General features: G+C 39.0%; 1 long non-coding RNA gene across 1 annotated transcript; it reads right to left on the reverse strand.

Annotated features, from left to right (window-relative positions):
- Positions 1-4,870: 4,870 nt before the first annotated feature.
- LOC107726273 (uncharacterized) lies at positions 4,871-5,699 on the reverse strand. Its single transcript, XR_001638250.1, has 3 exons — positions 5,439-5,699; positions 5,220-5,270; positions 4,871-4,903 (listed from the first exon to the last, which is right to left on the reverse strand). It is a non-coding gene; the product is annotated as an uncharacterized LOC107726273 (long non-coding RNA).
- Between the last annotated feature and the right edge of the window lie 1,112 nt (positions 5,700-6,811).

Raw genomic sequence — 6,811 nt, forward strand, 5'->3', positions numbered from 1 at the left:
ATTTAAACATAATTTAATAACAAAATAAACACAAAACTGAAAATAGCGCGACAGCCCCTCACGGACGACTAGCGTGCACAAACAGAACCAAAACAACATAAATAGTCCAGGCCTGGTCCTCTCTCATCCTTCACTGTCGTCGCTCCTCCTTTTATCCTTCCGGAGCTCCTCCTTAGAACTCAAGACCTGTGAGTGGCGCAGGTGTCGCTCATTATCATTAACTCCACCGGCCTCGCTCCGTTCCCACGGCTCTCGGCCCCGCCCCACTCATCACAGTCCGCTATTAATGAGATACTGAATATTTGCATGCTAAGCAGTTTTGGTCAAATTTGTCTGGTTAGTGACTCTCTGGATAACTGAAGAGAGAAATGCTGAATGTAGAAACAAGGCGGTGCACTGCTACATAAAATCCTTGTGCTGAAACCGCAACATTTAAGCTAGATTTTCTGAAGAAAATGTGAGCGGTGCTTCCCATGCAAAAATTGTGTCACAGTTATTTCTGGGTGTTTTTTCTATGGCTGGCAAAGTTGTTCTGTGTGCTGTGAAAACATATATGCCCCCATCCTAATTCTTCTTTTTTTGTGTGTATATTTCATACAGTATAGTTTCAGATCTTCAAACTAAATACAACATAAAACAAAGGCAACCTGCAAGAGATCAGTCTCTCATGCACTGTGGTAGAATTTTGACCCATTGTCTTTGCAGAGCTGCATTAGTTCTGTCCGTTTACTGCCCGTTTAAGGTCCTGCCAATTGAGATTATTGTCTTGCTGCATAATCCAGTCGTGCTTGAGCTTCAACTTGCAAACTGAAGACCGGACATTCTCCTTCAGGATTTTCTGGAGAGCAGAATTCATGTTGCCTTTCAAGTACTGCAAGTTGCCTAGGCCCTGAAGCAGCATAGCCTCCCCACACCAGCACACTGCCTCCACCATGCTTGGTCATACGTATGATAATTCTTTTTGTGGAATTCGTTGTTTGGTTTACGCTGGATTTAAAGGGACCCCTGTCTTCCAAACAGTTCCATTCTCAACTCGTCAGTCCACAAAACATTTTCTCTAAATGTTTGAGGATGATCAAAGTGTGTTTTGGCAAAATTCAGACAAGACTTGGGGCCAGATTTACTAACAGCTTGTGCCAGCGCAAATCCTCTTTTGCCATTAAAAAAAGTACTGTCAGGATTTACTAAAGACGCACAATAAAAAATTTGTGATGAAAAGGTGTGGACACAGTTATTTTTTGTGGCTGGCTTTAATGCATATTGCATATTTCCTTTCAGACGCAAAATTTATGGGAGAAGAGTATTTCAATGAATCATGCAACATGATTTACTAAGGTTTGCGGTAGTCAGTATAATGGTATTTGTGTCATTATTTACCACCCCAAAAAAAGCATGTCTTCACCCATTTTGCACTTGACATGGCTGCAATTGTTGCTGCCAGGAGGAGGCACCACAGAGTGGTGCAATCTAGGAGGATTGCATTGGTCATTATGGAAATGAGATGTTGCATGTCTTCTTTATTTCTTGCATTGTCAGTAAATCACCTGATCACCAAAACTTTCCACTCTCATTGGCGCTTTTTTTTTTTTGATTCACACTCTTGCACTAATTTGCCTTGTTTAGTAAATCTGATCCTTCATGTTCTTCTGGGTTAGCAGTGGGTTTCACATCACCTGTTTTCCACAGATGCGATTTTTGGCCAGTGTATTTTGGATGGAGTGGAGTCATGAATAGTGACCTTAATTGATCCAAAAGAGGCCTGCACTTCCTTCCATGCTGTCCTTGTTTCTTTTGTGACTCCCTGAATCAATCGTCAATGTGCACTTGGAGAACTTTTAGAAGGTCGGACATTTCCATTTGGAGATAATGGCTCTCACTATGGTTCTTTGTCCAAGTGTCTTTGAAATAGCTTTGTAACTCTTCCCAGACTGATGTATTTCAATCACCTTCCTCTTCATGGTTTCTGGAACTTCTTTCACCTTTGGCATAATGGGTTGTAAGACCTTTAAATGAACTTCATGCTGTTGAAAAGTTCTATTGAAGTGGTGATTTAATTGAACAAGGCTCGCAGTTATCAGGTTCGGCTGCGCCTAGTCTAGCTGAACCCCATTATGAATGCAGTTTCATTGATATGGGACTTAGGGAAACAAATTTAGTATAAGATATACACAAAAAAAGAAGAACTCAGGGCATGTTTACATGACGGTCGCACTAAAAAACAGAAATGTTTTTCCTTTATGTTTTCGAAAAGTTTTGTGTACAGATGACAATGTTGTCAAAACAACATCCCCATTCACATGGATACGCAAAAACTACTAAAAACACTGTATTATGCATGCCAGGCCAGTAGTTGGCGATGTCTCTTTCTAAAGAAACACTATGCGCCCAAGCACATATGCATTCCTATAGACTTAACACATAATACGCATGTGCATGACAACAAATTTTCACAATTTCGTAGTTTACACAGAGTTTTTCAAAGTTTGTTGTAATGTAAATGAACGGCCAAAATGCATAAAAAGTTTTCCATTTTTAGCTGAAACGGTCAAAACAGTCTGATGAATCACTGAATTTATCAGATTGGTAATTAATTAATATGACATTATCATTACTTAAGGTGACGGAAATTAAATGTACAAGTTTAATACTTTGAATGAGGACGTTTGTTACAGAATTGCTGATATTAAACAAACTAGATGCCTGGATTGTACCAAATTGTTCCTATTTTCTACACCAAACATGGGGTCCTGAGGGCCTTTGTTAGGGATACGCTTGTTAAAAACATTACAATATGAAATAAATGTGGCGATTTTCTATTCTGCTGGGATTGCTTGACAGCACCACTTTTTGTGGTGCAATTGAATGGAAGGTCTTCTCTCACAGAAACGTAACTGTCCAAGGGGCCATTAGAAGGTGAAAGCAGGCATTTCTGACAATACGCTACCCGTTCCGGATCTCAGGTGACTGCCACTTTTGCTCTCCATTCAGTGAACTGTGAAAAGCACTGGAGTGCATGCCATCCACAGGAGACTGGGAACGAAATTGAGCTGCCTGTTGAGTTACATTTTCATTTGCTGGAGAAGTCCACAGAAGGTCTTGATAGGACAGGTGACAGTTTGTTATTGCCAGAGACTGAGCCCTCCAAGTACGGTGAAGTGAAGTGTGAGTGGAAGGTTTCAAAAACTAAAATACTTCACTGAGGCTTGTTTTAACACCCGTGATGGCTTTCAGAACTTGGAAATGAACGAACTAACAGAACTTACAAAAACTTTTTTTTGTTTGTTTTAAACTTTATTTTCTGGTAATCTCAACACCACAAATGTTGTTTTCTCTTGTTCTGGAAGCAACCTAACTTTTCTACATGCCACATATTGTTCGCAGTTGATCTGAGAAATGTCAAGTCAAGATCACAAGAAAAAGTTTGGTAAGTTGAGATAGCAAGAAAATTGAGACGAAAATATTATGTACAAACCAAAAATACTGCAGAAATTTTAGCAAAATGTGTTCTTTGACAAAAAACAATCTCACTTTGAACAATAATGGATACAAACAACATCTGTCTCGTGTGAATCACTGATTTATAACGGCTCACTTGGTTAAGTGCTTTTCAAAATTGTGGCATTTCACAGTCAAAATACATTTCATTGGACAGATAACGGATTTGCTTTGAAATGCTGGTCCGTGTCCAGTACAGCTGTTTTTGTGTTTTGCTCAGAATTATTATTTGTCTCCCAGAGGCTGCTCAGTCAGGAATGACTTTTGTCAAGTGCACATGTTTCTCCAGCAAACAGAACAGTGTCATTCAGTGTCAGCTCAATGCAGAGCCACGCTGGGCAGCCGGTGTGATGCTGTTCAAAATGTCATTGAAGTCAATTCTAGTTGCCTTTATTACAGCACAGGAGTAATTTTCTGTGAGTGAAGTGATCCCTCAGTTTTCTGAAAGATGCTCTCATCTTTCTTTTCAAATCTAAAGCCTTATTGCAGGAAAAAATGCTATGTAATTTGTAAATTTGTATACATGGTGTATATATATATATATATATATATAGGTTACCAAAGGTTACTTTGCTTTAACTTGCTTGGAATTGTTGAATTTTGAGCTCTAATAGGCCATTGTTTTTCCTGTGTCACATAGATTGTCAGCTCACATTAGCCAATATCAAAGACCTAACATCAACAGTTATTGCCCACTATAGTTGATCTACACTAAAAGTTACTCTTGAATAATAAATGAATCTATCGACCAAGTCAAGGCAAATGCATTGTTCAGTGACCTTCTTTCAGATGATAAACACAGTGTACACTAGAAAGGTAAGGTTCATCAAGACAAACTGTTGTTTGTTTGACAAGCCTCGTCTAAAAGTTGAAGGATATAAATACTTAAATGCCTTCAAGGCTGTTTGGCTTTTGTACGTTCAAAACTGTATACAAGATCTATACAATGTTAAGAGAGACAGACAGACATAGAATAAATATATGGATGGATGGATGGAATGGAGTGGTGGAATTTTTACTTTATCTTTTTGATTTCTGTGCCACAGGAGATGGAGGGTTTCATATCCAGGTGCTCAGGGCTCATCGGCTTTATTTTGTCTCATACTTCTAATATGTTTAAAATAAATGTAGCTAAGAAGCGGATCATTTTATTACATGGAAAGCCTGTTTTCATTAGTCTAGACTCTAGAGGTTTCTGCTCTCTAATATTTCAATAATACAGTACACTGCATATATTCAAATAAACAGATACCGTAGCTCTTGTTTATGTAGCCGCTCAGTATATCTATAACAACTACTTCTCATCTTCTGACAAACTCTGAAAGGAATAGTTCCCCCAAAAATATGAAATCAGAAATTGTCATCATTTACTTACCCTAGTGTCGTCCCAAACACATCTGACTTTCTTCTGATGAAACACAAAAAGACAAATTGTGAACAATGTAGCTGGACGCTCTTTCCCAAGCATTTACAATAAATATCCTTTTTTTTTCGGTTAAAAAATGTTGTCCTAATTTCTTTGTCTGTTATTTATGGGTTAGGGAAGCTGGTGGCTGAGGTAAGGATGGCACTGGATGCTGATTGTTAGCTAGCAAGCTTTTTTCCGTCCTTTTTAGTTGACGCTTGATATTTTTTTTCTCCTTTAAAAAAAAAATGTCAACAAAAATTACAGAGAAAAATATTTTTGGGAGGAAGTAGACTCTAGAATCGATTAAGACACTTACATTATTCTTCACTTCGCGGTTCAGTTCCTCCTTACGAATCAGCCTTTACTCCTGCATTGACAAGCATTTACAGAAGTGGCAAATCAACAGGAAAGACTGTAAATGCAACCATAACTGCAGAATTAGAACTGAAAATGACTTGATAGAAAAATATAGTCGGATGCAACATTTTGATTGGATGAACAGCAATAAATTCTCTCTGAAGATCTGACCACATACCTGATTAACATCATGTTTTTGAGGATGGACGGAAATCCATCTTTTTATGAAGACATCAGCTTCCTGCTGTTTGTCCACTGAAGGTTGTTGAGTGACATGAACCATTGTGTTTGCCACTGACCTTTCTCCTCCTCATTATTTGTACGTTCTGGCCTTTCCAGGCATTGTAGCACCTCTCAAAACCTGTCCAGCTCACACTCGGTTGGATCGGGTCCCCTAATCCTGTTATCATTGCAGTCAGGCCATTGATTAAAGAAAAGTCAGGCTATTTTCCATTTGCAGTCTCTGCTGGGATGCATCCAGCTGAAGGGAGATGCTTAGGCTTCCCGGGTGAGTCCAGAAATGCCATGCTCTTCTACGGAGGGATTAGAGCTTGTGGAAGTAGGAGGGCGATAGTATCTCAATGCTGTTCAGGCCCAAATTTGCTGGTCGAGTCAGCCAGACATCGATTGCAAAGTCAGCAGACAGTCAGGGTTGAGCTCCAGCTTTGATTGTGGCTAATCAGGCTCAATCATCTTCCCTCTGATTGGTGGAGATGAGTCTGGGAATGGAGCCACAATCAGCTTTATCTCGCCTGTTGAGTCTAGTATTTTTATGAGATCTGTTTCTAGCTCTGCTCAGGAGGGGTACGGTTTTGGATTGGACAGTTTTTGTCTCCTATGAGCTAATTCTTACAAAGATATCATATTGTTAATGTGACATCTGCGTCGATGTGAAGATCTTTTTTTGTCTTAATTTCTTAATAAACGATTTGTATATATATGTATATATGTATGTACATATATATATATATATATAAATTATTTTTTATTTTATAATTTAATTTAAAGGGGTCATATGATGTTGTTAAAAAGAACATTATGTTGTGTATTTGGTGTAATGCAATGTGTTTATGCGACATACTGTGATCATGCCATCTCCCAGCAGGAAGAGACTCAGTCCAGCTGTTCTGCTCGTGCACATCCCATCTTCGGTTCTCTTTTAGCAGTTCAGTCAATGTACTGTTAGGAGTAACTCTTTTGGAAGGCCAAGTAAAGTAGTTTCGCTTTCACAACAAAACACACAGCGCCTTCACGACATGGCGGCGGCAGCAACAATACTACAGCGAGAATAAAAGTTACGCCTTCTTTCTTTGCATGAACATGCGGGCGGCGTTATGCAAATCTTCCCACATCGTGACGTAGATATGTCGTGGCGTGTTAGAACGAGCCGTTTTAGGTAGGCGTGGCTGACTCTTAACTTTTATAAAGGATATCTCTTTGGATTTGAGACTTTAGTCTTTGCAACTTCATAGATCTTCTTTATGCACCAAGAGCTTGTAACACTCCAAAGAGAAAGGAAAAATTGAAATCGCATTATATGACCCTTTTAAC

The sequence above is a fragment of the Sinocyclocheilus rhinocerous genome, unplaced genomic scaffold (genome assembly GCF_001515625.1).
Source record: "Sinocyclocheilus rhinocerous isolate Xijiao unplaced genomic scaffold, SAMN03320098_v1.1 scaffold1267, whole genome shotgun sequence".
Lineage (NCBI taxonomy): Eukaryota > Metazoa > Chordata > Actinopteri > Cypriniformes > Cyprinidae > Sinocyclocheilus > Sinocyclocheilus rhinocerous.